This window comes from Terrapene carolina, unplaced genomic scaffold (genome assembly GCF_002925995.2).
Source record: "Terrapene carolina triunguis isolate 2854851 unplaced genomic scaffold, T_m_triunguis-2.0 Scaffold113, whole genome shotgun sequence".
NCBI classification, from domain to species: domain Eukaryota; kingdom Metazoa; phylum Chordata; order Testudines; family Emydidae; genus Terrapene; species Terrapene triunguis.
This window is the reverse complement of record NW_020664464.1, coordinates 20,337,039-20,345,737: the sequence shown is the minus strand read 5'-3', so window position 1 is coordinate 20,345,737 and position 8,699 is coordinate 20,337,039. Positions and strand designations below refer to the sequence as shown.

Here is an 8,699-nt window from a genome sequence, read left to right as displayed (position 1 = left end):
CCCCCCCCCCGTGTCCTCTTTTTTGATTGTGGAAATATGGTAACCCTAGCTAAAGCCCCAAGTCACCCCCCACCCCAAGGTGCTAAAGGTCTGAGACCCCACCCTGTGGGGCAAAACCCTCAAGCCTTCCATCCCACAGGGTTCCTGAGCCCCACTCCCTGCAGGACAGAAGCACCCCCCTGAGGCTGAAGCCCGGAGCCTCTATTTCCCCCCCCCCCGGCTCTGGAGTTTTTATTGCATGTTGGGGGAGGGGGACTTTCAACGAAAATGGTTGAGAATCCCTGAAATAGCTTAGCTAATATGAAAAGAAGTAGAAATAACAAGAAATGTATCCTTCTAATGTAATTTTGTGTGTGGTTGCACAAACAGCTGAGGTTAAACTGAAAGCCAACACTAAGCTGGTATATAGTACTTGCTCTTCCCTCCCAGACGTGACATCATATTGCATGGCATTTCATTAAGAGATACTACGGCAGACAAAAAAAGGCAGAGATATTTGAGATGGAGGTATATGGGAAGGAAGGATATTGAACTCATTACACCCGGCTACATATTTCACTTTTCATACCTGAACAGAGCTTAACAGCTCACAAGACTACACCTGCAAGAATGAATGGCCTCTTTCATCTACATTTAATACACTACAGAAAAGTATAAGCCTTCCATTCTTTTTCTTCTTTGGTTTGTCATTTTGTGTGCATGTCAGCAAAAAGCAACCAAAGCTTTGAAAGAGAGAGCCTGCCACACAGAGCCTTGGGGATTCTCAGTCAGACAGACAGTAATATCCAGAACAAATTCAAACCATGTTAACTCTTTAGTACTGGGACTTCAGATTGCCAAGCCTCAATAGGCATGATGGACGCCTATATTAGTTATTATTGCCTAGCAGTCCTATAAGTTTAATCACAGAGAAGAAAAACTAAAGACAAATTATGCAAAATTTCCCCCTTCCTCTGTAAATGAGTTCTTCCATACCACAGCCACAGTACTGAAGTACTAATTCTTTCCTGTCTTCAAACTTCTTTCCAAGAGGTCCCACACTGAGGCCACTGGGTGGCCAAGGAGGACTAGACAGCACTTCTTTAGGACTGAAAACAATTCTGGAGACTTTAAATATAGTTTTAGTACGAGCGAAAGGTGGCAAACTAGCAGTTCTGGAAACTTAAGCCCTATTTTTCCCCTCCACAAAATAGGGACAGCACAGGCAGCAGCAGTCCAAGCTTCCTTTTAAACACCATTAATGTGTCTCTGAGGGACCAACTCTAAGAGTCAAGTCTCGATACCCATTTAAACCTTGGTCTCTGCTTTGATTGCTAACAAAGATTGATACAAGCAGCTAATTTTACTTAATCCAATGAAGAGACAACAAATATTTTTGGTTACTAAGTCATTATTCACCTAAAGATGAAAGGGACATATCTCATTACTAGTCCTCTGAGCCATCCCCTTCTGTAAAGTGTTTGCATGTGTATTTAAGAACAATTAAACAAACAGAACTTAATCCACATTCCATAATTCACTTAGTACAACCTATCTCAGTGATTCCCAAACTGTGGTACATGAGAATGTTGTAAGTGGTATGCCAGACACTCTTAAAAAGAAATTGTTCAGTTTCAAATCAACAGTGGTTGCATGAGCTGCAGCTTGCCAGAAAGTGGTTTTGAAACAAAATGCATGTGCGTGGACAATTTTAGCCATAATAGTGAACAACATTCACCAACAATGCCAGCACAGTAGTTTTATTAGCGGTGTGTTGTGCACTGTGGCTGTGCAGATGGGCAAAGTGCTCTCATCTGGTGAGCTGGATTTCTACTGAGCCTAGCCTTCAGCTTGTGCCACACTGCACAACTCAAGCCATGAGACAAACTTGCAAAGCCCTATGCCACATCACCGGAGCTCCTTTTTTCTGAAAAAGAACATGCATACAGTGCTAGTTCAAAGTGTAGGCAAAACTTGCAGCTGCAAGGACTCCCAAGACTTAAAGGGCATGCTCCAGGAAGCTGCTGCAGAGCATGCTGCGTCTGTAACCTGTGCCTTACAGAGGCTGCAGCCTGGCCCCTGCTAGGCTGCGAGGCAGGGGACACATGGGGAATTCTCTCCTGTCTCTGCAGGGAAGTTGGGGATGGGGGTGATTGGTTGGTCTGGTGAATAAAAGCCTATATACAGGCCTGGCTCTTCAGCAGCAAAGCAGCTGGTCTGCTGCAGCTGGAGTCTTTGCCAAGGAGGATGAACCCCTGTGCAATTTCCCCAACACTGCAAGCATCTAGGAGGCGGGGCCCTGCTTCACTGGGAGTCAGACGGGCAGAATAGCAAAAAAGGCTTCATGGAGCTGAAACTGATACCCTCACTTCCAGCCAAGACGCACCCAACTCTCCCAGGGGTCGGCAACCTTTCAGAAGTGGTGTGCCGAGTCTTCATTTATTCACTCTAATTTAAGGTTTCGCATGCCAGTAATACATGTTAACGTTTTTAGAAGGTCTCATTCTATAAGTCTATAATATATAACTAAACTATTGTTGTATGTAAAGTAAATAAGGCTTTTAAAATGTTTAAGAATCTTCATTTAAAATTAAATTAAAATGCAGAGCCCCCCCGGACCAGTGGCCAGGACCCAGGCAGTGAGAGTGCCGCTGAAAATCAGCTCGCGTGCCGCCTTCGGCACACGTGCCATAGGTTGCCTACTCCTGCCTACCTCTTCCCCCCTCTGAGCTGCCTTGCATTTTACACCCACGCACCTTTCTCACTAATGGCACTTTTTTTGTTTTCTCCGAGAACTACTCAAAATGCTTTGTATTTTTCTTGATTTAACTTTTGTAAAAAGAGAACCAGACTGAAATTTGGCTCAAATTCATCAGTAATCAAGATAAGAATTAGCAAGAACTTCAAACTTAATTTAGACAAGTGAAAAAAAAAAAGATCAACCGAATGAATGTTCTTCAGTGACATACCAAAAAATTTCAGCGGGAGGCTCAGGGCTTTAGCCCCTCGGGGAGAGGGGTGGCTCGGAGCTTTAGCTCCGTGGGGTTGTGGGGCTTGGGGCTTCAGCCCCACGGGGCGGCTTCTGCCAGGACTCACAGCCCTGAGCCTCAGAGCTTCAGCCCCATGGGACACCTGGGCTTCGGGCTTCCTGCTTGGCAGACCCCCTGAAATGGTTTGCTGCAGATCCCTGCTTGAGAACCACTGGGTTAGGACACTCACCTGGGATGTGGGAGACTGAGGCTCAAGTCCTTGTTCCACCTGATCCTGAGCAGGACTTCAACTGGGTCTCTTACATCCAAGGTAATCATGGGCTATTTTGGGGAGGTCTCTATCTTGCTTTCTATTTTATTTTATTTTTGGTTTCACTCCACATCAGAAAGAAAACAAATATCAAAGCCTCACAATTTTTCACTGAACTGTATTCTTGTTTTTTGGATAGCCCTAGTTATAATCAAACATTTTAAGCTTCTTCAGGTAATTATTTTACTAGAGAGTCCATAAGTACTTAAGGTAAGCCTATTAATGCCTAAAATAAAAATGCACAAAAAGGAGAAATAAGCATGTGATACTTCAAACATCAATTTTTCAAGCAGGTGGTACGTGATCCAGTAAAGTTTGGGAACCAGTGGTCCATCTAATCCAAAGTCATTTTTAATATGCAAGTATTCAGAGCATTACATTTCATACAGAACTAGGAATTATTGTAAATCAAAAGACAGTCCCCATTTTCTAACAGAAACATGCCTGTGGTTCAGCAGAAGTTCATCAACCCCAATATGTTTTGGTGACACATTTCAAGTTTGATTAATTGGCATTTTCTAATGAAACTCCATTTCATCCGAAAATTCATGGATCAATTTTCAGTCTGGTCCTATTCAACATCTACATACAGCCACTAGGTGAACTGGTCAGATGGCCTGGACTCAAGGACCAGAAATATGTAGATGACACAGAACTCTACCCATCCTTCCCCACATACAATCATACCACTACCACCAAGATAGCCAAGTGCTTCGATCAGATCGGGTCAGGGATGAAGAAGAGCTGGTTGAAGGTAAACCTGGGCAAGACAGAGGTGATAGTGGTGGACAGAGAAAAGCATTCTGAAGAGTTTACAGTCACGGTGCAGTCTCCTTTGGTTGAAGGTACACACCCACAATTGGTCAATTCAGTCTGTAGCTTAAGGAATGCTCCAGGACTTTTCACTGATGCTAAGCTCTCACATAGCTGCATCTTGAGTAAGGATCCAATTCTGTCTTGGAGGTCACAGATTCTGTGACTTTCCAGGACTTCTGTGACTTCTTCTGGGGAAGGGCTGGAGCAGTGGGTGGGGTTGAGTCAACACCCCTGGGGCTGGAACAGCTGATAGCTAAGTTCCCTCTAAGCTGCGTGGCTGCGCAGCAGGCTATCAATAGCCATGCAGGCTCGTAGCCACAGGGGCCTGGACTGGATAGGAGAGAGATAGGGGGCGTGCAGGGCTGTGGCGGGGAGAGGCACCTCTTCCCTGGCCCCAGAGCTGCTGCAGCTGGGGAGAGGCACCTCTCCCCCCAGCCCAGGAGCTGCCGCGGCTGGAGAGAGGTGCTCTCCACCAGCCCCGGGCTACTGCGGCGGGAGAGGGCTGGGGCGAGTTCTCTCTCCCCATCACAGCCCTGGGGCAGCCTGCACCACAAACCTCTCATCCCTGGCCCCACCCCAGAGCACCCCCAGCCGGAGACCACACCCCCCACACCCCAACCCTCTGCCCCAGCCCTGAGCCCCCTCCTACACTCCGAACCCCTTGGCCCCATCCCCGCCATTCATCACCTCCATATTGGTGCACATAACAAAATACATTCTGCACATGGAGGTAAAAAATTAGAGGGAACATTAGTTGACAGGTAGTCAGCCCCAAGCCCGCTGGAACAGCTGACCAGTAGTCGGCCCCAGGCCCAATGGAACAGCGGCCCTGGGCCTGCTGGAGCAGTGGCTGGGGTTGGATCAGCCCCCCTGGGGCTGGAGCAGCGGCAGCCAGCCCCTGCCACAGGAGCAGGGAGACTGGAGCAGCTGCAAGTCCCCAGAAGTGCTCTATTCGTTGTCCCTCCCCTCCCGCCCTGGGATTATCAGTAAAAGTCTGGGACAGGTTGCAGGCTTCTGTGAATGTTTGTTTATTGCCCACGATCTGTGCCTGACTTTTACTAAAAATAACCATGACAGAATCTTTACCTGAATCATGAGTAACACTTTATCATCTCCAAAAAAAGAACAGGAGTACTTGTGGCACCTTAGAGACTAACAAATTTCTTCTTCCGAAGAAGTGGGCTGTAGCCCACGAAAGCTTATGCTCTAATAAATTTGTTAGTCTCTAAGGTGCCACAAGTACTCCTGTTCTTTTTGCGGATACAGACTAACACGGCTGCTACTCTGAAATTTATCATCTCCGCTTGGCTAGGACAGTGATTCTCAATCCGGGGTACATGTACCCCTGGGGTATGCAGAGGTCTTCCAGGGGGTACATCAACTCATCTAGATATTTGCCTAGTTTTACAACAGGCTACATAAAGAGCACTAGCAAAGTCAGTACAAACTAAAATTTCATACAGACAATGACTTATTTATACTGCTTTATATGCTATACACTGAAATATAAGTACAATATTTGTATTCCCATTGATTTATTTTATAATTATACGGTAAAATGAAAAAGTAAGCATTTTTTCCGTAATAATGTGCTGTGACACTTTGTATTTTTATGTCTGATTGTGTAAGCAAGTAGTTTTTAGTGAAGTGAAATTTGGGGGTTCGCAAGACAAATCAGACAGTAATCTGGAAAGGTTGAGAGCCACTGGGCTAGGAGACACCATCCCATCTTGGCAAATGATGACCTAGGCCTGGTCTACACTAACCCCCCAAGTCGAACTAAGGTACGCAACTTCAGCTACGTGAATAACGTAGCTGAAGTCGACATATCTTAGTTCGAACTTACCGCAGTTCAGACGCGGTCCACACGCGGCAGGCAGGCTCCCCGTCAACTCCGCGGTACTCCTCTCGCCGAGCTGGAGTACCGCAGTCGACGGCGAGCACTTCCTGGTTCGACTTATCGCGTCCAGACCAGACGCGATAAGTCGAACCCAGAACTTCGATCCCCAGCCGCCGAACTAGCGGCTGGGTGTAGACCAGCCCCTAGTGTTAGTTATTGAAGCCTTCATCACTTCTCAGCTTGACTACAGCACTGCAAAATACCAGAAGCCTTCAACACTTAGGAAAGTCCAACTGGTACAGAAGGTTGCAGCACATTGTCTGAGCAATGCAGACTACCATGAACACATCAAAGCAGTTCTGCACCCCGACTCTGACTTCCCTCAGAATATTGAAACAAGGTTTCGGTCCTCAATGGCCTGGGCCAAGGGTATTAAAAGGCCATCTAAAGCTCCAGGATGAAGACTCTGGTTGACAGTTTTACTCTTCTAGCACAATGGAACTCTCTACAATAAGGATAAAGGTCATCTATTGAAGAGTTAGTGGTTTTTCAGGGGCCAACCTAAAACTGTGGAATTAATTCCTACAGAAACGAAGACCATCACAAAACCATAACATGTTCCACTCCAAATGCAAGGCACATTTTTTGACCTTGCATTCTCTAACAAACATACAGCAATATATGTGTCTGTGTGTGTATATATATATAAAATTAAAAAAAATTCCAAAACTAAACTCTTCATTATACACACTTCTTTCCCTAAGGAGAGTATAAGAGAACAGACATATGACAGATGTTAGCCATGTTTCTTAATGTATTACTGGAATGCGTAGGTGCCGACTTCCTCTCTACCGAGGGGTGCACGACCCCCACTCCGCCCTAAGCCCATCCCAACTCCACCCCTTCCTCCAAGCCCCACTCTGCCCCTGGTCCCGCCCCACTCCACCCCTTCCGCCAAGGTCACACCCCCATCCCGGTTCTTCCCACCCCCTGCCTGGAGGACGCCTGGTCCCCTCTCTCCCAGAGCCTCCTGCACGCTGCTGAACAGCTGATCATGGCATGCAGGAAGTGCTGGGAGGGAGAGGGAGGAGTTGATTGGTGGGGGCTGCTGGTGGGCAGGAGGCACTGGGGAGAGATGGGGAGCTTGGCTGCTGGTGGGTGCTAAGCACATGCTAATTTTTTTTTCATGAGCACCCATGGAATCAGCACCTATGCTGGAAGACACTCATTTACTAGAGTGATACATGTGGTAAAATGACTGTGACTGACGACACCATCGACTCCATCCACAGCACCCAATCTAGGAAACTCTTGCCAACCCACAAACACCTGAGGAGGTTTGCAAAGCAATTAAACAAATGAAGAACAATAAAGTACCAGGTCCTGATGGCATACCAGCTGAAGTACTGAAAGTAGGGGGAGAAACACTGAGTAACAAGCTTCATTTGCTGCTCCTCAAAATCTGGCACCCCGAAGAAATCCCCACTGACTTATGTAATGCTAACATCATCACCATTTTCAAAAAGGGACACAGGGCCGACTGTGGCAACTATCGAGGCATTGCCCTCCTCTCCATCGCTGGGAAGATTCTTGCTAGATTCTTACTGAATCGCCTGCTCCCTCTTGCAGAGGAAGTACTTCCAGAGTCCCAGTGTGGCTTCAGACCATCACGAGGCACCACCGGATCAGCCAGGCAGATCCAGGAAAAATGTCAAGAACACCATCAGGAGCTGTATATGGCCTTTATTGATCTGACCAAAGCCTTTGACTCTGTCAGCCGTGAGGCTCTGTGGAAAATCATGTCGAAGTTTGGCTGCCCAAGCAAATTTATCACCATTGTAAGATTCCACCATTACCAGATGACTGCCTCCATTCTGTGCAGTGGCTCTACCTCAGAGCCCTTTGTCATCCAAACTGGGTAAAACAAGGTTGTGTATTGACACCCACCCTTTTCTCCATTTTCTAAGCAGCTATGAAAATGTTAACCCAAGACCATTTGCCACATGACATTGGCATCCAATATCACAACTGATGGCAACCTCTTCAACCTTTCCCATCTCCGTGCCAGAACTAAAGTAATATCGGCAACAATAACCAAACTCCAATAGGCAGATGATTGTGCTGTAGTTGCACACTCAAAGGAGGATCTACAAACAGCCCTTAATTGCTTCTCTGAAGCTTACAAAAGCCTAGGGCTAACTCTGAACATCAGCAAAACAAAAGTTCTCCACCAGCCAGCTCCCAGTCAAGCATCAGACCCAGCAAGAAAGATCTACACTGACAGAGAAGAAGTGGAAAACAGAATACTTTGTCTATCTTGGCAGCCATCTCTCACAGAGGGCAGACATAGATGTCAAGATTCAGCACAGAATCCGCTGCGCCAGCTTTGCCTTTGGCAGACTGTCTCAACGGGTGTTCAACATCACAACATCAGAACACATACTTGACTTTTAGTTTATAAAGCGGTGGTAATCCCAACTCTCTTCTACAGCTGTGAGACTTAGTTGACCTACAGAAAACACCTGAAAAACCTGGAACGTCAGCACCAGCACTTTCTTCGGAGGATCCTCAACATAAAGTTCGCTGCACTAATGCCAGTGTCCTCACAGAGGCCAATATCTTCAGTGATGAGGCCCTGATTATCCAGTACCAGCTGAGGTGGAGTGGGCAGTGTGTGCACACACCTGATGTATGCTTAGCAAAACAACTGCTGTACGCCCAATTCACCAAAGGAGAAAGCAAACAGGGAGACTAAAAGAAACGC

The 8,699-nt window shown here is 46.7% G+C and overlaps 1 protein-coding gene across 5 annotated transcripts in view; it reads right to left on the bottom strand.

Annotated features, from left to right (window-relative positions):
* Positions 1-8,699, bottom strand: part of AOPEP (aminopeptidase O (putative)) — a 310,109-nt gene that overhangs the window by 142,492 nt on the left and 158,918 nt on the right. The window lies entirely within an intron of this gene.